At 64.8% G+C, this 23,528-nt stretch overlaps 1 protein-coding gene across 1 annotated transcript in view; it reads left to right on the top strand.

Moving 5' to 3' along the window:
• Positions 1-23,528, top strand: part of spi1b (Spi-1 proto-oncogene b) — a 168,045-nt gene that overhangs the window by 66,419 nt on the left and 78,098 nt on the right. The gene's annotated exons all lie outside the window — the stretch shown is intronic.

The raw sequence follows: 23,528 nt of genomic DNA, 5'->3' as shown, positions 1-23,528 counted from the left end.
CACAGGACAGGGCAGAGGCACAACACTGGACAGGGCAGAGCCACGACACAGGAAAGGGCAGAGCCACAACACAGGGCAGAGCCACGACACAGGGCAGGGCAGAGCCACGACACAGGACAGGGCAGAGCCACGACACAGGACAGGGCAGAGCCAAAACACAGGGCAGAGCCACGACACAGGGCATAGCCACGACACAGGGCAGGGCAGAGCCACGACACAGGGCAGAGCCACGACACAGGACAGGGCAGAGCCACGACACAGGACAGGGCAGAGCCACGACACAGGACAGGGCAGAGCCACAACACAGGACAGGGCAGAGGCATGACACTGGACAGGGCAGAGCCACGACACAGGACAGGGCAGAGCCACAACACAAGGCAGAGCCAGGACACAGGGCATAGCCACACACAGGGCAGGGCAGAGCCACGACACAGGGCAGAGCCACGACACAGGACAGGTCAGAGCCACGACACAGGACATGGCAGAACCACGACACAGGACAGGGCAGAGCCACGACACAGGGCAGGGCAGAGCCACGACACAGGGCAGGGTAGAGCCACGACACAGGACAGAGCCACGACACATGACAGGGCAGACCCACGACACAGGGCAGAGCCACAACACAGGGCAGGGCAGAGCCACGACACAGGTCAGGGCAGAGCCACGACACAGGACAGGGCAGAGACACGACGCAGGGCAGAGCCAAGGCACAGGGCAGGGCAGAGCCACGACACAGGGCAGGGCCACAACACAGGGCAGAGCCACAACACAGTGCAGGGCCACAACACAGGGCAGAGCCACAACACAGGGCAGGGCCACGACACAGGGCAGGGCAGAGCCATGACACAGGACAGGGCAGAGCCATGACACAGGGCAGAGCCATGACACAAGGCAGAGCCACGACACAGGGCAGGGCAGAGCCACGACACAGGGCAGGGCAGAGCCGCGACACAGGACAGAGCCACGACACAGTACAAGGCAGAGCCACGACACAGGACAGGGCAGATACACGACGAAGGGCAGAGCCACGGCACAGGGCAGGGCAGAGCCACGACACAGGGCAGGGCCACAACACAGGGCAGAGCAACAACACAGAGCAGGGCCACAACACAGGGCAGAGCCACAACACAGGGCAGGGCCACGACACAGGGCAGGGCAGAGCCATGACACAGGACAGGGCAGAGCCATGACACAGGGCAGAGCCATGACACAAGGCAGAGCCACGACACAGGGCAGGGCAGTGCCACGACACAGGGCAGGGCAGAGCCACGACACAGGGCAGGGCAGAGCCGCGACACAGGACAGAGCCACGACACAGTACAGGGCAGAGCCACAACACAGGACAGGGCAGAGACACGACGCAGGGCACAGCCACGACACAGGACAGGGCAGAGCCACGACACAGGACAGAGCCACGACACAGGGCAGGGCAGAGCCACGACACAGGACAGGGCAGAGCCACGACACAGGGCAGGGCAGGGCCACGACAGGACAGAGCCACGACACAGGGCAGGGCAGAGCCACGACACAGGGGAGGCCAGAGCCACGACACAGGGCAGAGCCACGACACAGGGCAGCGCAGAGCCACGACACAGGGCAGAGCCACGACGCAGGACAGGGCAGAGCCACGACACAGGACAGGGCAGAGCCACAACACAGAGAAGAGCCACAACACAGGGCAGAGCCACAACACAGGGCAGGGCCATGACACAGGGCAGGGCAGAGCCATGACACAGGACAGGGCAGAGCCACGACACAGGGCAGAGCCATGACACAGGGCAGGGCAGAGCCACGACACAGGACAGGGCAGAGCCACGACACAGGGCAGGGCAGAGCCACGACACAGGGCAGAGCCACGACACAGGGCAGAGCCACGACACAGGGCAGGGCAGAGCCACGACACAGGGCAGAGCCACGACACAGGACAGGGCAGAGCCACGACACAGGACAGGGCAGAGCCACGACACAGGACAGGGCAGAGCCATGACAGAGGGCAGGGGAGAGCCACGACACAGGGCAGGGCAGAGCCACAACACAGGACAGGGCAGAGGCACAACACTGGACAGGGCAGAGCCACGACACAGGACAGGGCAGAGCCACAACACAGGGCAGAGCCACGACACAGGGCATAGCCACACACAGGGCAGGGCAGAGCCACGACACAGGGCAGAGCCACACACAGGGCAGGGCAGAGCCACGACACAGGGCAGGGCAGAGTCACGACACAGGACAGAGCCACGACACAGTACAGGGCAGAGCCACGACACAGGACAGGGCAGAGACACGACGCAGGGCAGAGCCACGGCACAGGGCAGGGCATAGCCACGATACAGGGCTGGGCCACAACACAGGGCAGAGCCACAACACAGAGCAGGGCCACAACACAGGGCAGAGCCACAACACAGGGCAGGGCCACGACACAGGGCAGGGCAGAGCCATGACACAGGACAGGGCAGAGCCATGACACAGGGCAGAGCCATGACACAAGGCAGAGCCACGACACAGGACAGGGCAGAGCCACGACACAGGACTGGGCAGAGCCACGACACAGGGCAGGGCAGAGCCACGACACAGGACAGAGCCACGTCACAGGGCAGTGCAGAGCCACGACACAGGACAGGGCAGAGCCACGACACAGGAAAGGGCAGAGCCACGACACAGGACAGGGCAGAGCCTCGACACAGGGCAGGGCAGGGCCACGACAGGACAGAGCCACGACACAGGGCAGGGCAGAGCCACGACACAGGGCAGGCCAGAGCCACGACACAGGGCAGAGCCACGACACAGGGCAGCGCAGAGCCACGACACAGGGCAGAGCCAGGACACAGGACAGGGCAGAGCCACGACACAGGGCAGAGCCATGACACAGGGCAGGGCCACGACGCAGGACAGGGCAGAGCCACGACACAGGACAGGGCAGAGCCACGACACAGGACAGAGCCACGACACAGGGCAGGACAGAGCCACGACACAGGGCAGGGCAGAGACACGACACAGGACAGGGCAGAGCCACGACACAGGGCAGGGCAGGGCCACGACAGGACAGAGCCACGACACAGGGCAGGGCAGAGCCACGACACAGGGCAGGACGGAGCCACGACACAGGGCAGAGCCACGACACAGGGCAGCGCAGAGCCACGACACAGGGCAGAGCCACGACACAGGACAGGGCAGAGCCACGACACAGGGCAGAGCCACGACACAGGGCAGGGCCACGACGCAGGACAGGGCAGAGCCACGACACAGGACAGGGCAGAGCTACGACACAGGACAGAGCCACAACACAGAGCAGAGCTACAACACAGGGCAGAGCCACAACACAGGGCAGGGCCATGACACAGGGCAGGGCAGAGCCATGACTCAGGACAGGGCAGAGCCACGACACAGGGCAGAGCCATGACACAGTGCAGGGCAGAGCCACGACACAGGACAGGGCAGAGCCATGACACAGGGCAGGGCAGAGCCACGACACAGGGCAGAGCCACAACACAGAGCAGAGCCACGACACAGGGCAGGGCAGAGCCACGACACAGGGCAGGGCAGAGCCACGACACAGGACAGGGCAGAGCCAAAACACAGGGCAGAGCCACGACACAGGGCATAGCCACAACACAGGGCAGGGCAGAGCCACGACACAGGGCAGAGCCACGACACAGGACAGGGCAGAGCCACGACACAGGACAGGGCAGAGCCACGACACAGGACAGGGCAGAGCCATGACACAGGGCAGGGCAGAGCCACAACACAGGACAGGGCAGAGGCACAACACTGGACAGGGCAGAGCCACGACACAGGACAGGGCAGAGCCACAACACAGGGCAGAGCCATGACACAGGGCATAGCCACACACAGGGCAGGGCAGAGCCACGACACAGGGCAGAGCCACGACACAGGACAGGGCAGAGCCACAACACAGGACATGGCAGAACCACGACACAGGACAGGGCAGAGCCACGACACAGGGCAGGGCAGAGCCACGACACAGGGCAGGGCAGAGCCACGACACAGGACAGAGCCACGACACATGACAGGGCAGACCCACGACACAGGGCAGAGCCACAACACAGGGCAGGGCAGAGCCACGACACAGGGCAGGGCAGAGCCACGACACAGGACAGGGCAGAGACACGACGCAGGGCAGAGCCAAGGCACAGGGCAGGGCAGAGCCACGACACAGTGCAGGGCCACACAAAGGGCAGAGCCACAACACAGAGCAGGGCCACAACACAGGGCAGAGCCACAACACAGGGCAGGGCCACGACACAGGGCAGGGCAGAGCCATGACACAGGACAGGGCAGAGCCATGACACAGGGCAGAGCCATGACACAAGGCAGAGCCACGACACAGGGCAGGGCAGAGCCACGACACAGGGCAGGGCAGAGCCGCGACACAGGACAGAGCCGCGACACAGTACAAGGCAGAGCCACGACACAGGACAGGGTAGAGACACGACGCAGGGCAGAGCCACGGCACAGGGCAGGGCAGAGCCACGACACAGGGCAGGGCCACAACACAGGGCAGAGCAACAACACAGAGCAGGGCCACAACACAGGGCAGAGCCACAACACAGGGCAGGCCCACGACACAGGGCAGGGCAGAGCCATGACACAGGACAGGGCAGAGCCATGACACCGGGCAGAGCCATGACACAAGGCAGAGCCACGACACAGGGCAGGGCAGTGCCACGACACAGGGCAGGGCAGAGCCACGACACAGGGCAGGGCAGAGCCGCGACACAGGACAGAGCCACGACACAGTACAGGGCAGAGCCACAACACAGGACAGGGCAGAGACACGACGCAGGGCACAGCCACGACACATGACAGGGTAGTGCCACGACACAGGGCAGAGCCACGACACATGACAGGGCAGAGCCACGACACGGGGCAGAGCCACGACACATGACAGGGCAGATCCACGACACAGGGCAGAGCCACGACACATGACAGGGTAGTGCCACGACACAGGGCAGAGCCACGACACATGACAAGGCAGAGCCATGACACATGGCAGAGCCACGACACAGGGCAGGGCAGGGCCGCGACACAGGGCAGGGCAGGGCCACGACACAGGGCAGGGCCACGACACAGGGCAGGGCAGGGCCACGACACAGGGCAGGGCTGGGGCACGACACAGGGCAGTGCCACGACACAGGGCAGGGCAGAGCCACGACACAGGGCAGGGCAGAGCCACGACACAGCGCAGAGCCACGACACAGGGCAGGGCAGAGCCACGACACAGGGCAGGGCTGAGCCACGACAGAGGCCTGGGCAGAGCCACAACACAGGGCAGAGCCACGACACATGGCAGGGCAGGGCCACGATACAGGTCAGGGCAGGGCCACGACACAGGGCAGGGCAGGGCCACGACACAGGACAGGGCAGAGCCATGACACAGGGCAGGGCCATGACACAGGGCAGGGCAGTGCCACGACACAGGGCAGGGCAGAGCCACGACACAGGGCAGGGCAGAGCCACGACACAGGGCAGGGCAGAGCCGCGACACAGGACAGAGCCACGACACAGTACAGGGCAGAGCCATGACACAGGACAGGGCAGAGACACGACGCAGGGCAGAGCCACGGCACAGGGCAGGGCAGAGCCACGACACAGGGCAGGGCCACAACACAGGGCAGAGCCACAACACAGAGCAGGGCCACAACACAGGGCAGAGCCACAACACAGGGCAGGGCCACGACACAGGGCAGGGCAGAGCCTTGACACAGGACAGGGCAGAGCGATGACACAGGGCAGAGCCATGACACAGGGCAGAGCCATGACACAGGACAGGGCAGAGCCACGACACAGGAAAGAGCCATGACACAGGGCAGGGCAGAGCCACGACACAGGACAGGGCAGAGCCACGACACAGGGCAGGGCAGGGCCACGACAGGACAGAGCCACGACACAGGGCAGGGCAGAGCCGCGACACAGGGGAGGCCAGAGCCACGACACAGGGCAGAGCCACGACACAGGGCAGCGCAGAGCCACGACACAGGGCAGAGCCACGACGCAGGACAGGGCAGAGCCACGACACAGGACAGGGCAGAGCCACAACACAGAGAAGAGCCACAACACAGGGCAGAGCCACAACACAGGGCAGGGCCATGACACAGGGCAGGGCAGAGCCATGACACAGGACAGGGCAGAGCCACGACACAGGGCAGAGCCATGACACAGGGCAGGGCAGAGCCACGACACAGGACAGGGCAGAGCCACGACACAGGGCAGGGCAGAGCCACGACACAGGACAGGGCAGAGCCGCAACACAGGGCAGAGCCACAACACAGGGCAGGGCCACGACACAGGGCAGGGCAGAGCCACGACACTGGACAGGGCAGAGCCACGACACAGGACAGGGCAGAGCCACGACACAGGGCAGAGCCACGAAACAGGGCATAGCCACGACACAGGGCAGGGCAGAGCCACGACACAGGGCAGAGCCACGGCACAGGACAGGGCAGAGCCACGACACAGGACGGGCAGAGCCACGACACAGGACAGGGCAGTGCCACGACACAGGGCAGGGCAGAGCCACAACACAGGACAGGGCAGAGCCACAACACAGGACAGGGCAGAGCCACAACACAGGGCAGAGCCACGACAGAGGGCATAGCCACGCACAGGGCAGGGCAGAGCCACGACACAGGGCAGAGCCACGACACAGGACAGGGCAGAGCCACGACACAGGGCAGGGCAGAGCCACGACACAGGGCAGGGCAGAGCCACGACACAGGGCAGGGCCACGACGCAGGACAGGGCAGAGCCACGACACAGGACAGTGCAGAGCTACGACACAGGACAGAGCCACAACACAGAGCAGAGCTACAACACAGGGCAGAGCCACAACACAGGGCAGGGCCATGGCACAGGGCAGGGCAGAGCCATGACTCAGGACAGGGCAGAGCCACGACACAGGGCAGAGCCATGACACAGTGCAGGGCAGAGCCACGACACAGGACAGGGCAGAGCCATGACACAGGGCAGGGCAGAGCCACGACACAGGGCAGAGCCACAACACAGGGCAGAGCCACGACACAGGACAGGGCAGAGTCATGACACAGGGCAGGGCAGAGCCACGACACAGGGCAGAGCCACAACACAGGGCAGAGCCACGACACAGGGCAGGGCAGAGCCACGACACAGGGCAGGGCAGAGCCACGACACAGGACAGGGCAGAGCCACGACACAGGACAGGGCAGAGCCAAAACACAGGGCAGAGCCACGACACAGGGCATTGCCACGACACAGGGCAGGGCAGAGCCACGACACAGGGCATAGCCACGACACAGGACAGGGCAGAGCCACGACACAGGGCAGGGCAGAGCCACAACACAGGACAGGGCAGAGGCACAACACTGGACAGGGCAGAGTCACGACACAGGAAAGGGCAGAGCCACAACACAGGGCAGAGCCACGACACAGGGCAGGGCAGAGCCACGACACAGGACAGGGCAGAGCCACGACACAGGACAGGGCAGAGCCAAAACACAGGGCAGAGCCACGACACAGGGCATAGCCACGACACAGGGCAGGGCAGAGCCACGACACAGGGCAGAGCCACGACACAGGACAGGGCAGAGCCACGACACAGGACAGGGCAGAGCCACGACACAGGACAGGGCAGAGCCATGACAGAGGGCAGGGGAGAGCCACGACACAGGGCAGGGCAGAGCCACAACACAGGACAGGGCAGAGGCATGACACTGGACAGGGCAGAGCCACGACACAGGACAGGGCAGAGCCACAACACAAGGCAGAGCCAGGACACAGGGCATAGCCACACACAGGGCAGGGCAGAGCCACGACACAGGGCAGAGCCACGACACAGGACAGGGCAGAGCCACGACACAGGACATGGCAGAACCACGACACAGGACAGGGCAGAGCCACGACACAGGGCAGGGCAGAGCCACGACACAGGGCAGGGTAGAGCCACGACACAGGACAGAGCCACGACACATGACAGGGCAGACCCACGACACAGGGCAGAGCCACAACACAGGGCAGGGCAGAGCCACGACACAGGTCAGGGCAGAGCCACGACACAGGACAGGGCAGAGACACGACGCAGGGCAGAGCCAAGGCACAGGGCAGGGCAGAGCCACGACACAGGGCAGGGCCACAACACAGGGCAGAGCCACAACACAGTGCAGGGCCACAACACAGGGCAGAGCCACAACACAGGGCAGGGCCACGACACAGGGCAGGGCAGAGCCATGACACAGGACAGGGCAGAGCCATGACACAGGGCAGAGCCATGACACAAGGCAGAGCCACGACACAGGGCAGGGCAGAGCCACGACACAGGGCAGGGCAGAGCCGCGACACAGGACAGAGCCACGACTCAGTACAAGGCAGAGCCACGACACAGGACAGGGCAGATACACGACGAAGGGCAGAGCCACGGCACAGGGCAGGGCAGAGCCACGACACAGGGCAGGGCCACAACACAGGGCAGAGCAACAACACAGAGCAGGGCCACAACACAGGGCAGAGCCACAACACAGGGCAGGGCCACGACACAGGGCAGGGCAGAGCCATGACACAGGACAGGGCAGAGCCATGACACAGGGCAGAGCCACGACACAGGGCAGAGCCACGACACAGGGCAGGGCAGTGCCACGACACAGGGCAGGGCAGAGCCACGACACAGGGCAGGGCAGAGCCGCGACACAGGACAGAGCCACGACACAGTACAGGGCAGAGCCACAACACAGGACAGGGCAGAGACACGACGCAGGGCACAGCCACGACACAGGACAGGGCAGAGCCACGACACAGGACAGAGCCACGACACAGGGCAGGGCAGAGCCACGACACAGGACAGGGCAGAGCCACGACACAGGGCAGGGCAGGGCCACGACAGGACAGAGCCACGACACAGGGCAGGGCAGAGCCACGACACAGGGGAGGCCAGAGCCACGACACAGGGCAGAGCCACGACACAGGGCAGCGCAGAGCCACGACACAGGGCAGAGCCACGACGCAGGACAGGGCAGAGCCACGACACAGGACAGGGCAGAGCCACAACACAGAGAAGAGCCACAACACAGGGCAGAGCCACAACACAGGGCAGGGCCATGACACAGGGCAGGGCAGAGCCATGACACAGGACAGGGCAGAGCCACGACACAGGGCAGAGCCATGACACAGGGCAGGGCAGAGCCACGACACAGGACAGGGCAGAGCCACGACACAGGGCAGGGCAGAGACACGACACAGGGCAGAGCCACGACACAGGGCAGAGCCACGACACAGGGCAGGGCAGAGCCACGACACAGGGCAGAGCCACGACACAGGACAGGGCAGAGCCACGACACAGGACAGGGCAGAGCCATGACAGAGGGCAGGGGAGAGCCACGACACAGGGCAGGGCAGAGCCACAACACAGGACAGGGCAGAGGCACAACACTGGACAGGGCAGAGCCACTACACAGGACAGGGCAGAGCCACAACACAGGGCAGAGCCACGACACAGGGCATAGCCACACACAGGGCAGGGCAGAGCCACGACACAGGGCAGAGCCACACACAGGGCAGGGCAGAGCCACGACACAGGGCAGGGCAGAGTCACGACACAGGACAGAGCCACGACACAGTACAGGGCAGAGCCACGACACAGGACAGGGCAGAGACACGACGCAGGGCAGAGCCACGGCACAGGGCAGGGCATAGCCACGATACAGTGCTGGGCCACAACACAGGGCAGAGCCACAACACAGAGCAGGGCCACAACACAGGGCAGAGCCACAACACAGGGCAGGGCCACGACACAGGGCAGGGCAGAGCCATGACACAGGACAGGGCAGAGCCATGACACAGGGCAGAGCCATGACACAAGGCAGAGCCACGACACAGGACAGGGCAGAGCCACGACACAGGACAGGGCAGAGCCACGACACAGGGCAGGGCAGAGCCACGACACAGGACAGAGCCACGTCACAGGGCAGTGCAGAGCCACGACACAGGACAGGGCAGAGCCACGACACAGGAAAGGGCAGAGCCACGACACAGGACAGGGCAGAGCCTCGACACAGGGCAGGGCAGGGCCATGACAGGACAGAGCCACGACACAGGGCAGGGCAGAGCCACGACACAGGGCAGGCCAGAGCCACGACACAGGGCAGAGCCACGACACAGGGCAGCGCAGAGCCACGACACAGGGCAGAGCCAGGACACAGGACAGGGCAGAGCCACGACACAGGGCAGAGCCATGACACAGGGCAGGGCCACGACGCAGGACAGGGCAGAGCCACGACACAGGACAGGGCAGAGCCACGACACAGGACAGAGCCACGACACAGGGCAGGACAGAGCCACGACACAGGGCAGGGCAGAGACACGACACAGGACAGGGCAGAGCCACGACACAGGACAGGGCAGAGCCACGACACAGGGCAGGGCAGGGCCACGACAGGACAGAGCCACGACACAGGGCAGGGCAGAGCCACGACACAGGGCAGGACGGAGCCACGACACAGGGCAGAGCCACGACACAGGGCAGCGCAGAGCCACGACACAGGGCAGAGCCACGACACAGGACAGGGCAGAGCCACGACACAGGGCAGAGCCACGACACAGGGCAGGGCCACGACGCAGGACAGGGCAGAGCCACGACACAGGACAGGGCAGAGCTACGACACAGGACAGAGCCACAACACAGAGCAGAGCTACAACACAGGGCAGAGCCACAACACAGGGCAGGGCCATGACACAGGGCAGGGCAGAGCCATGACTCAGGACAGGGCAGAGCCACGACACAGGGCAGAGCCATGACACAGTGCAGGGCAGAGCCACGACACAGGACAGGGCAGAGCCATGACACAGGGCAGGGCAGAGCCACGACACAGGGCAGAGCCACAACACAGAGCAGAGCCACGACACAGGGCAGGGCAGAGCCACGACACAGGACAGGGCAGAGCCAAAACACAGGGCAGAGCCACGACACAGGGCATAGCCACAACACAGGGCAGGGCAGAGCCACGACACAGGGCAGAGCCACGACACAGGACAGGGCAGAGCCACGACACAGGACAGGGCAGAGCCACGACACAGGACAGGGCAGAGCCATGACACAGGGCAGGGCAGAGCCACAACACAGGACAGGGCAGAGGCACAACACTGGACAGGGCAGAGCCACGACACAGGACAGGGCAGAGCCACAACACAGGGCAGAGCCATGACACAGGGCATAGCCACACACAGGGCAGGGCAGAGCCACGACACAGGGCAGAGCCACGACACAGGACAGGGCAGAGCCACAACACAGGACATGGCAGAACCACGACACAGGACAGGGCAGAGCCACGACACAGGGCAGGGCAGAGCCACGACACAGGGCAGGGCAGAGCCACGACACAGGACAGAGCCACGACACATGACAGGGCAGACCCACGACACAGGGCAGAGCCACAACACAGGGCAGGGCAGAGCCACGACACAGGGCAGGGCAGAGCCACGACACAGGACAGGGCAGAGACACGACGCAGGGCAGAGCCAAGGCACAGGGCAGGGCAGAGCCACGACACAGTGCAGGGCCACAACAAAGGGCAGAGCCACAACACAGAGCAGGGCCACAACACAGGGCAGGGCCACAACACAGGGCAGGGCCACGACACAGGGCAGGGCAGAGCCATGACACAGGACAGGGCAGAGCCATGACACAGGGCAGAGCCATGACACAAGGCAGAGCCACGACACAGGGCAGGGCAGAGCCACGACACAGGGCAGGGCAGAGCCGCGACACAGGACAGAGCCACGACACAGTACAAGGCAGAGCCACGACACAGGACAGGGTAGAGACACGACGCAGGGCAGAGCCACGGCACAGGGCAGGGCAGAGCCACGACACAGGGCAGGGCCACAACACAGGGCAGAGCAACAACACAGAGCAGGGCCACAACACAGGGCAGAGCCACAACACAGGGCAGGCCCACGACACAGGGCAGGGCAGAGCCATGACACAGGACAGGGCAGAGCCATGACACCGGGCAGAGCCATGACACAAGGCAGAGCCACGACACAGGGCAGGGCAGTGCCACGACACAGGGCAGGGCAGAGCCACGACACAGGGCAGGGCAGAGCCGCGACACAGGACAGAGCCACGACACAGTACAGGGCAGAGCCACAACACAGGACAGGGCAGAGACACGACGCAGGGCACAGCCACGACACATGACAGGGTAGTGCCACGACACAGGGCAGAGCCACGACACATGACAGGGCAGAGCCACGACACGGGGCAGAGCCACGACACATGACAGGGCAGATCCACGACACAGGGCAGAGCCACGACACATGACAGGGTAGTGCCACGACACAGGGCAGAGCCACGACACATGACAAGGCAGAGCCATGACACATGGCAGAGCCACGACACAGGGCAGGGCAGGGCCGCGACACAGGGCAGGGCAGGGCCACGACACAGGGCAGGGCCACGACACAGGGCAGGGCAGGGCCACGACACAGGGCAGGGCTGGGGCACGACACAGGGCAGTGCCACGACACAGGGCAGGGCAGAGCCACGACACAGGGCAGGGCAGAGCCACGACACAGCGCAGAGCCACGACACAGGGCAGGGCAGAGCCACGACACAGGGCAGGGCTGAGCCACGACAGAGGCCTGGGCAGAGCCACAACACAGGGCAGAGCCACGACACATGGCAGGGCAGGGCCACGATACAGGTCAGGGCAGGGCCACGACACAGGGCAGGGCAGGGCCACGACACAGGACAGGGCAGAGCCATGACACAGGGCAGGGCCATGACACAGGGCAGGGCAGTGCCACGACACAGGGCAGGGCAGAGCCACGACACAGGGCAGGGCAGAGCCACGACACAGGGCAGGGCAGAGCCGCGACACAGGACAGAGCCACGACACAGTACAGGGCAGAGCCATGACACAGGACAGGGCAGAGACACGACGCAGGGCAGAGCCACGGCGCAGGGCAGGGCAGAGCCACGACACAGGGCAGGGCCACAACACAGGGCAGAGCCACAACACAGAGCAGGGCCACAACACAGGGCAGAGCCACAACACAGGGCAGGGCCACGACACAGGGCAGGGCAGAGCCTTGACACAGGACAGGGCAGAGCGATGACACAGGGCAGAGCCATGACACAGGGCAGAGCCACGACACAGGACAGGGCAGAGCCATGACACAGGACAGGGCAGAGCCACGACACAGGAAAGAGCCATGACACAGGGCAGGGCAGAGCCACGACACAGGACAGGGCAGAGCCACGACACAGGGCAGGGCAGGGCCACGACAGGACAGAGCCACGACACAGGGCAGGGCAGAGCCGCGACACAGGGGAGGCCAGAGCCACGACACAGGGCAGAGCCACGACACAGGGCAGCGCAGAGCCACGACACAGGGCAGAGCCACGACGCAGGACAGGGCAGAGCCACGACACAGGACAGGGCAGAGCCACAACACAGAGAAGAGCCACAACACAGGGCAGAGCCACAACACAGGGCAGGGCCATGACACAGGGCAGGGCAGAGCCATGACACAGGACAGGGCAGAGCCACGACACAGGGCAGAGCCATGACACAGGGCAGGGCAGAGCCACGACACAGGACAGGGCAGAGCCACGACACAGGGCAGGGCAGAGCCACGACACAGGACAGGGCAGAGCCACAACACAGGGCAGAGCCACAACACAGGGCAGGGCCACGACACAGGGCAGGGCAGAGCCACGACACTGGACAGGGCAGAGCCACGACACAGGACAGGGCAGAGCCACGACACAGGGCAGAGCCACGAAACAGGGCATAGCCACGACACAGGGCAGGGCAGAGCCACGACACAGGGCAGAGCCACGGCACAGGACAGGGCAGAGCCACGACACAGGACGGGCAGAGCCACGACACAGGACAGGGCAGTGCCACGACACAGGGCAGGGCAGAGCCACAACACAGGACAGGGCAGAGCCACAACACAGGACAGGGCAGAGCCACAACACAGGGCAGAGCCACGACAGAGGGCATAGCCACGCACAGGGCAGGGCAGAGCCACGACACAGGGCAGAGCCACGACACAGGACAGGGCAGAGCCACGACACAGGGCAGGGCAGAGCCACGACACAGGGCAGGGCAGAGCCACGACACAGGACAGAGCCACGACACATGACAGGGCAGAGCCACGACACGGGGCAGAGCCACGACACATGACAGGGCAGAGCCACGACACAGGGCAGGGCAGAGCCACGACACAGGACAGAGCCACGGCACAGGGCAGGGCAGAGCCACGACACAGGTCAAGGCAGAGCCACGACACAGGGCAGGGCAGAGCCACGACACAGGGCAGGGCACAGCAACGACACTGGGCAGGGCAGAGCCATGACACAGGACAGGGCCACAACACAGGGCAGGGCAGAGCCACGACACAGGGCAGGGCAGAGCCACGACACAGGGCATGGCACAGTCACGACACGACAGAGCCACGACACAGTACAGGGCAGAGCCACGACACAGGACAGGGCAGAGACACGACGCAGGGCAGAGCCACGACACAGGACAGGGCAGAGACACGACGCAGGGCAGAGCCACGACACAGGACAGAGCCACGGCACAGGGCAGGGCAGAGCCACGACACAGGTCAAGGCAGAGCCACGACACAGGGCAGGGCAGAGCGACGACACAGGGCAGGGCACAGCCACGACACTGGGCAGGGCCACAACACATGACATGGCAGAGCCACGACACAGGGCAGAGCCACGACACATGACAGGGCAGAGCCACGACACAGGGCAGAGCCACGACACATGACAGGGCAGTGCCACGACACAGGGCAGAGCCACGACACATGACAGGGCAGAGCCATGACACATGGCAGAGCCACGACACAGGGCAGGGCAGGGCCACGACACAGGGCAGGGCAGGGCCACGACAGAGGGCAGGGCCACGACACAGGGCAGGGTAGGGCCACGACACAGGGCAGGGCAGGGCCACGACACAGGGCAGGGCCACGACACAGGGCAGGGCAGAGCCACGACACAGGGCAGGGCAGAGCCACAACACAGGGCAGAGCCACGACACATGGCAGGGCAGCGCCACGACACAGGTCAGGGCAGAGCCACGACACAGGGCAGGGCAGGGCCACGACACATGACAGGGCAGAGCCACGACACAGGGCTGGGCCACGACACAGGGCAGGGCAGTGCCACGACACAATGCAGGGCAGAGCCACGACACAGGGCAGGGCAGAGCCACGACACAGGGCAGGGCAGAGTTACGACACAGGACAGAGCCACGACACAGTACAGGGCAGAGCCACGACACTGGACACGGCAGAGACACGACGCAGGGCAGAGCCACGGCACAGGGCAGGGCAGAGCCACGACACAGGGCAGGGCCACAACACAGGGCAGAGCCACAACACAGAGCAGGGCCACAACACAGGGCAGAGCCACAACACAGGGCAGGGCCACGACACAGGGCAGGGCAGAGCCATGACACAGGACAGGGCAGAGCCATGACACAGGGCAGAGCCATGACACAAGGCAGAGCCACGACACAGGACAGGGCAGAGCCACGACACAGGACAGGGCAGAGCCACGACACAGGGCAGGGCAGAGACACGACACAGACAGAGCCACGACACAGGGCAGGGCAGAGCCACGACACAGGACAGGGCAGAGCCACGACACAGGAAAGGGCAGAGCCACGACACAGGACAGGGCAGAGCCTCGACACAGGGCAGGGCAGCGCCACGACAGGACAGAGCCACGACACAGGGCAGGGCAGAGCCACGACACCGGGCAGGCCAGAGCCACGACACAGGGCAGAGCCACGACACAGGGCAGCGCAGAGCCACGACACAGGGCAGAGCCACGACACAGGACAGGGCAGAGCCATGACACAGGGCAGAGCCATGACACAGGGCAGGGCCACGACGCAGGACAGGGCAGAGCCACGACACAGGACAGGGCAGAGCCACGACACAGGACAGAGCCACGACACAGGGCAGGACAGAGCCACGACACAGGGCAGGGCAGAGACACGACACAGGACAGCGCAGAGCCACGACACAGGACAGGGCAGAGCCACGACACAGGACAGGGCAGAGCCACGACACAGGGCAGGGCAGAGACACGACACAGGACAGGGCAGAGCCACGACACAGGGCAGGGCAGAGCCACGACACAGGACAGGGCAGAGCCACGAAACAGGGCAGGTCAGAGCCACGACACAGGACAGGGCAGAGCCACGACACAGGGCAGAGCCACGACACAGGGCAGGGCAGAACCACAACACAAGACGGATCCGCAATAGAGCGCAGGGCAGAGCCACGACACAGGGCAGAGCCACGACTCAGGGCAGGGCAGAGTCACGACACAGGGCAGGGCAGAGCCACGACACAGGGCAGAGCAGGGCCACGACACAGGCCAGGGCAGAGCCACGACACAGGGCAGGGCGGAGCCACGACACAGGGCAGCGCAGAGCCACGACACAGGACAGGGCAGAGCCACGACAAAGGACAGAGCCACGACACAGGGCAGGACATAGCCACGACACAGGGCAGGGCAGAGACAGGACACAGGACAGGGCAGAGCCACGACACAGAGCAGGGCAGAGCCATGACACAGGACAGGGCAGGGCCACGACACAGGATAGGGCAGAGCCACGACACAGGGCACAGCCACGACACAGGGCCGGGCAGAACCACAACACAAGACGGAGCCGCAACAGAGCGCAGGGCAGAGCCACGACACAGGGCAGAGCCACGACACAGGGCAGGGCAGATCCACGACACAGGGCAGAGCAGGGCCACGACACAGGACAGGGCAGAGCCACGACACAGGACAGGGCCACAACACAGGGCAGGGCAGCGCCACGACACAGGACAGGGCAGAGCCACGACACAGGGCAGGGCAGAGCCACGACACAGGGCAGGGCAGAGCCACGACACAGGACAGGGCAGGGCCACGACAGGACAGAGCCACGACACAGGGCAGGGCAGAGCCACGACACAGGGCAGGCCAGAGCCACGACACAGGGCAGAGCCACGACACAGGGCAGCGCAGAGCCACGACACAGGGCAGAGCCACGACACAGGGCAGAGCCGCGACACAGGACAGGGCAGAGCCACGACACAGGGCAGAGCCACGACACAGGGCAGGACATAGCCACGACACAGGGCAGGGCAGAGACAGGACACAGGACAGGGCAGAGCCACGACACAGGGCAGGGCAGAGCCATGACACAGGACAGGGCAGTGCCACGACACAGGGCACAGCCACGACACAGGGCCGGGCAGAACCACAACACAAGACGGAGCCGCAACAGATCGCAGGGCAGAGCCACGACACAGGGCAGAGCCACGACACAGGGCAGGGCAGATCCACGACACAGGGCAGAGCAGGGCCACGACACAGGACAGGGCAGAGCCACGACACAGGACAGGGCCACAACACAGGGCAGGGCAGCGTCACGACACAGGACAGGGCAGAGCCACGACACAGGGCAGGGCAGAGCCACGACACAGGGCAGGGCAGAGCCACGACACAGGACAGGGCAGAGCCACGACACAGGGCAGAGCCACGACACAGGACAGAGCAGAGCCACGACACAGGGCAGGGCAGAGCCACGACACAGGGCAGAGCCACGACACAGGGCAGAACCACGACACAGGACAGGGCAGAGCCACGACACAGGACAGGGCAGAGCCATGAAACAGGGCAGGGCAGAGCCACGACACAGGGCAGAGCCACGACACAGGACAGGGCAGAGCCACGACACAGGACAGAGCCACGACACAGGGCAGGGCAGAGCCACGACACAGGACAGGGCAGAGCCACGACACAGGGCAGGGCAGAGCCATGACACAGGGCGGGGCAGAGCCATGACACAGGGCAGGGCCACAACACAGGACAGGGCAGAGCCATGACACATGGCAGAGCCATGGCACAGGGCAGGGCAGAGCCACGACACAGGACAGAGCCACGACACAGGGCAGAGCCACGACACAGGGCAGGGCAGAGCCACGACACAGGGCAGGGCAGAGCCACGACACAGGGCAGGGCCGAGCCACGACACAGGGCAGAGCCAGGTCACAGGGTTGAGCCACGACACAGGGCAGAGCCACGACACAGGACAGAGCCACGACACAGGACAGGGCCACAACACAGGGCAGGGCAGCGCCACGACACAGGGCAGGGCAGAGCCACGACACAGGGCAGGGCAGAGCCACGACACAGGGCAGAGCCACGACACAGGGCAGAGCCACGACACAGGGCAGGGCAGAGCCACGACACAGGGCAGAGCCACTACACAGGACAGGGCAGAGCCACGACACAGGGCAGAGCCACGACACAGGACAGGACAGAGCCACGACACAGGGCAGAGCCACGACACAGGACAGAGCAGAGCCACGACACAGGACAGGGCAGAGCCACGACACAGGACAGGGCAGAGCCATGACACAGGGCAGAGCCACGACACAGGGCAGAGCCACGACACAGGGCAGGGCAGAGCCACGACACAGGGCAGGACAGAGCCACGACACAGGACAGGGCAGAGCCACTACACAGGACAGAGCCACGACACAGGGCAGGGCAGAGCCACGACACAGGACAGGGCAGAGCCACGACACAGGGCAGGGCAGAGCCATGACACAGGGCAGGGCAGAGCCATGACACAGGACAGGGCAGAGCCACGAAACAGGGCAGGGCAGAGCCACGACACAGGGCAGAGTCACGACACAGGGCAGAGCCACGACACAGGACAGGGCAGAGCCACGACACAGGGCAGGGCAGAGCCACGACACAGGGTGGGGCAGAGCCACGAAACAGGGCGGGGCAGAGCCATGACACAGGGCAGGGCCACAACACAGGACAGGGCAGAGCCATGACACATGGCAGAGCCATGGCACAGGGCAGGGCAGAGCCACGACACAGGACAGAGCCACGACACAGGGCAGAGCCACGACAGAGGGCAGGGCAGAGCCACGACACAGGGCAGGGCAGAGCCACGACACAGGGCAGAGCCACGTCACAGGGTAGAGCCACGACACAGGGCAGAGCAGAGTCACAACACAGGACAGGGCAGAGCCATAACACAGGACAGGGCCACAACACAGGACAGGGCAGAGCCACGACACAGGACAGGGCAGAGCTACGACACAGGGCAGAGCAGGGCCATGACACAGGACAGGGCAGAGCCACGACACAGGGCAGGGCAAAGCCACGACACAGGGCAGGGCAGAGCCACGACACAGGGCAGAGCAGGGCCACGACACAGGACAGGGCAGAGCCACGACACAGGACAGGGCATCAACACAGGGCAGGGCAGCGCCACGACACAGGGCAGGGCAGAGCCACGACACAGGGCAGGGCAGAGCTACGACACAGGACAGGACAGAGCCACGACACAGGGCAGAGCCACGACACAGGGCAGGGCAGAGCCACGACACAGGGCAGAGCCATGACACAGGACAGGGCAGAGCCACGACACAGGGCAGAGCCACGACACAGGACAGAGCAGAGCCACGACACAGGGCAGGGCAGAGCCACGACACAGGGCAGAGCCATGACACAGGGCAGAGCCACGACACAGGGCAGGGCAGAGCCACGACACAGGACAGGGCAGAGCCACGACACAGGGCAGAGCCACGACACAGGACAGGGCCGAGCCACGACACAGGAATGGGCAGAGCCATGACACAGGGCAGAGCCACGACACAGGGCAGAGCCACGACACAGGGCAGAGCCACGACACAAGGCAGGGCAGAGCCACGACACAGGGCAGGACAGAGCCACGACACAGGACAGGGCAGAGCCACGACACAGGACAGAGCCACGACACAGGGCAGGGCAGAGCCACGACACAGGACAGGGCAGAGCCACGACACAGGACAGGGCAGAGCCACGACACAGGGCAGGGCAGAGCCATGACACAGGGCAGGGCAGAGCCATGACACAGGACAGGGCAGAGCCACGATACAGGGCAGGGCCGAGCCACGACACAGGGCGGGCCAGAGCCATGACACAGGGCAGGGCCACAACACAGGACAGGACAGAGCCACGACACAGGGCAGGGCAGAGCCACGACACAGGCAGAGCCACGACACATGACAGGGCAGAGCCACGACACAGGGCAGGACAGAGGCAAGACACAGGGCAGCGCAGAGCCACGACACAGGGCAGAGCCACGACACATGACAGGGCAGAGCCACGACACTGGGCAGAGCCACGACACAGGGCAGGGCGGAGCCACGACACAGGACAGAGCCACGACACAGGGCAGAGCCACGACACAGGGCAGGGCAGAGCCACGACACAGGGCAGAGCCACGTCACAGGGCAGAGCCACGACACAGGGCAGGGCAGAGTCACAACACAGGACAGGGCAGAGCCATGACACAGGGCAGAGCCACGACACAGGGCAGGGCAGAGCCACGATACAGGGCAGGGCAGAGCCACGACACAGGACAGGGTAGAGCCACGACACAGGACAGGGCAGAGCCACGACACAGCACAGGGCAGAGCCACGACACAGGGCAGAGCCACGACACAGGGCAGGGCAGAGCCACGACACAGGGCAGGGCAGGGCCACGACACAGGGCAGGGCAGGGCTACGACACAGGGCAGGGCAGAGCCAAGACACAGGGCAGGGCAGAGCCACGACACAGGGTAGAGCCACAACACAGGGCAGGGCAGATCCACGACACAGGGCAGAGCCACGACACAGTGCAGGACAGAGCCACGACACAGCGCAGGACAGAGCCACAACGCAGGGCAGAGCCACGACACAGGGCAGGGCAGAGCCATCACACAGGGCAGGGCAGAGCCACGACACAGGACTGGGCCACGACACAGGGCAGAGCAGAGCCACGACACAGGGCAGGGCAGAGCCACGACACAGGGTAGCGCAGAGCCACAACACAGGACAGGGCCACGACACAGTGCAAGGCAGAGCCACAACACAGGACAGGGCCATGACACAGGGCAGGGCAGAGCCACAACACAGGACAGGGCCACGACACAGGGCAGGGCAGAGCCACAACACAGGGCAGAGCCACGACACAGGGCAGGGCAGGGCCACGACACAGGGCAGGGCAGGGCCACGACACAGGGCAGGGCAGAGCCACGACACAGGGCAGGGCAGAGCCACGGCACAGGACAGAGCAGGGCCACGACACAGGGCAGAGCCACGACACAGGGCAGGGCAGGGCCACGACACATGGCAGAGCCACGACACAGGGCAGAGCCACAACACAGGGCAGAGCCACAACACAGGGCTGAGCCATGACACAGGGCAGGGCAGAGCCACGACACAGGACAGGGCAGAGCCACGACACAGGACAGGGCAGAGCCACGTCGCAGGGCAGGGCAGAGCGACGACACAGGGCGGGGCAGAGCCACGACACTGGACAGGGCAGAGCCACAACACAGGACAGGGCAGAGGCACTACACAGGGCAGAGCCACGACACAGGGCAGGGCAGAGCCACGACACAGTGCAGGGCAGAGCCACGACACAGGACAGGGCAGAGCCACTACACAGTGCAGAGCCACGACACAGGGCAGGGCAGAGCCACGACACAGGGCAGGGCAGAGCCACGACACAGGGCAGGGCAGGGCAGGGCCACGACACAGGACAGAGCCACGACACAGGGCAGGCCAGAGCGACGACACAGGACAGAGCCACGACACAGGGCAGCGCAGAGCCACGACACAGCTCAGAGCCACGACACAGGGCAGTGCAGAGCCACGACACATGGCAGAGCCACGACACAGGGCAGAGCCACGACACAGGGCAGCGCAGAGCCACGACACAGGACAGAGCCACGACACTGCGCAGCGCAGAGCCATGACACAGGACAGAGCCACGACACTGGGCAGCGCAGAGCCACGACACAAGGCAGAGCCACGACACAGGGCAGAGCCACGCCACAGGACAGAGCCACGACACAGGGCAGAGCAGAGCCACAACACAGGACAGCGCAGAGCCACGACACAGGACAGGGCATCAACAGAGGGCAGGACAACAATACTGGACATGACAACCATACCGAAGAAGCCAGGGCCGGAGTGCGATACAGGGCCGGAGTGCGATACAGGGCCGGAGAGCGATACAGGGCCGGAGTGCGATACAGAGCAGGAGAGCGATACAGGGCCGGAGTGCGATACAGAGCAGGACAGCAATCAAGGACATGCCATTACCAGACGACAGGAAAATAGCAGCCGACAGGGCAGAGTCACAACACAGGGCAGGACAACAACACAGGGCAGAGCCACAGCATGGGGCAGGACGAAGCCACAACACAGGGCAGATCCACAACACAGGACTGAGCCACAACACAGGGCAGGACAACAACATAGGACAGGACAACCATTCAGAAGATGACAGGGCAGGAAAGCGATACAGGGCAGGACAGCAATCAAGGACATGCCATTACCAGATGACAGGAAAATAGCAGACGACAGCGCAGAGTCACAACACAGGGCAGAGCCACAACACAGGGCAGGATAACCACACAGGGCACGACCACAACACAGGGCAGGACAACCACACAGGACACGACCACAAAACAGGGCAGCAGGACAACAATAAATGGCAGATCCGCAACACAGGACAGAGCCACAACACAGGACAGAGCCACAACACAGGGCAGAGCCACAACACAGGGCAGGACCATAACACAGGGCAGGACCATAACACAGGGCAGGACCACAACACAGGGCAGAGCCACAACCCAGGGCAGGACAACAACGCAGGGCACGACTGCAACACAGGACAGAGCCACAACACATGACAGAGCCACAACACAGGGCAGAGCCACAGCACAGGGCAGGACAACAGTAAAGGGCAGAACTGCAACACAGGGCAGAGCCACAACACAGGGCAGGACCATAACACAGGGCAGAGCCACAACACAGGACAGAGCCACAACACAGGGCAGAGCCACAACACAGGGCAGAGCCACAACACAGGGCAGAGCCACAACACAGGGCAGGACAACAGTAAAGGGCAGAACTGCAACACAGGGCAGAGCCACAACACAGGGCAGGACCATAACACAGGGCAGAGCCACAACACAGGGCAGAGCCACAATACAGGGCAGAGCCACAACCCAGGGCAGAGCCACAACACAGGGCAGGACCACAATACAGGGCAGAGCCACAACCCAGGGCAGAGCCACAGCACAGGGCAGGACAACAGTAAAGGGCAGAACTGCAACACAGGGCAGGACCACAATACAGGGCAGAGCCACAACCCAGGGCAGAGCCACAACCCAGGGCAGGACAATAACACAGAACAGGACAACCATACAGAAGAGGACAGGGCTGGAGAGCGATACAGGGCTGAAGGGCGATACAGGGCAGGACAGCAATCGAGGACAGGCCATTAACAGGCGACAGGGCAGAGTCACAACACAGAACAACAACACAGAGCAGTGCCACAACACAGGTCAGAGCCACAATACAGTGCAGGACAACAACAATGGGCGGAACCACAACACAGGGCAGGACAACAATGCAGGGTGGGACAGCAATGTAGGACTTTGTCGTTGCCCTGCCC

Source organism: Cetorhinus maximus, chromosome 9 (genome assembly GCF_964194155.1).
Source record: "Cetorhinus maximus chromosome 9, sCetMax3.hap1.1, whole genome shotgun sequence".
In the NCBI taxonomy this organism is placed as follows: domain Eukaryota; kingdom Metazoa; phylum Chordata; class Chondrichthyes; order Lamniformes; family Cetorhinidae; genus Cetorhinus; species Cetorhinus maximus.
This window is presented reverse-complemented; position numbering and strand designations above follow the sequence as displayed.